The sequence below is a fragment of the Bison bison genome, unplaced genomic scaffold (assembly GCF_000754665.1).
Source record: "Bison bison bison isolate TAMUID 2011002044 unplaced genomic scaffold, Bison_UMD1.0 scf7180017860698, whole genome shotgun sequence".
In the NCBI taxonomy this organism is placed as follows: domain Eukaryota; kingdom Metazoa; phylum Chordata; class Mammalia; order Artiodactyla; family Bovidae; genus Bison; species Bison bison.
Genome location: NW_011491270.1, coordinates 20,584 through 21,897, shown reverse-complemented (window position 1 = coordinate 21,897; position 1,314 = coordinate 20,584).

The following is a 1,314-nucleotide window of genomic DNA, read 5'->3' as shown; positions in this document are numbered from 1 at the left end:
CTTGCAGTAAACCCCTGCCCTCACAGACAGCCTGTCCTTTTCCTGTTTTTTCATCTTTCTCTTATTCCCATGGAATCTTTTACTTTGATGACATCAAATCTCAGCAAGGGTTTTCTGTATTCTTATTCTGAACCAGCTAGTGAAAGCCAGTTTTTGTTTTTTTTTTAACCTCCCTTACAAAATTCTACATAACTCAACCTTAACAGAATGCTCAGATTCTCAGAAATATCATTATTCCCAAATTGCCTTCATTTGACTTTACCACTTCAAGCTTTTCTTAGGGAAGAAATGATCTCTAAATTTTCCAAGTGAAGTGAAGATGCCCATAGAGTTTCCTCATGCAATCTACTCTCCCCTCTATCTCTTTATTGTCATGATGTGAATCTCTCTGCATGTCCATGCAATCAGGAGAAGTGGTATCTTGCTTCTCTCTAAACTTAATCTTCTCAAAGAACTCAGAGCTCATGGTTTCTAAAGAAAAGAAAAAGAAGTATTTGTTTCCAAGGAGCTGACACTGTAAAATCTTTATGTTTCCATTTTTAGTTGTTTTATTAAGATAGATTCAAGGAGTGGTATTTCTGAGACAGGGTGTATGAATATTTTTTTAAATCTTTTGATACATTTTTTTTTCCTACGGAAAGTGAAAGTCACTGTCATGTCCCACTCTTTGCTACACCGCGGACTGTAGCCTACAGGCTCCTCTGTCCATGGAATTCTCCAGGTCAGAATATTGGAATATAGATCCCCAATATTCTCCAGGGGATCTTCCCAATCCAGGGACTGAACCCAGGTATCCCACATTGCAGGAAGATTATTTACTGTCTGAGCCACCAGGGAAGCCAAATCATATTATATTTTCACACCACTGTATGAAAATCCTTCTTTTACCATATACTTGTCAGTACAGACCTTCATTATTAACTGTTTTCTTCAATACTTACTTATTAGTATGATTTAAATATGTTAATTTGCATTTTAAATTTCAGCAAAGTAGAAATTTTAAAATGTTATTTTGTATACATATTTCCTAAGTTCAAAAATAAGAAAACTTCAGTGTTAGTGGCCTATTTGCTAGTAACTGACAGAAATTGAACTCCAACTCTAAATCTGAATTCTATTCTTTAGACCTCATTCTACTAATGGGATCCATAGACAGATAGGTTCCACTCAATATGGAGAAGAACTTTCTGAGTCTCAGAGTTGCTCTTCAGTAGTGTGGCCTACAGTGTGGATTTCAACTGAAGTTCAGAGTGGAATCTGTTTGTTCAGAAGGCCTGCCCTGAAAAATGTCCATGAGGAAGCAACTCCAACATG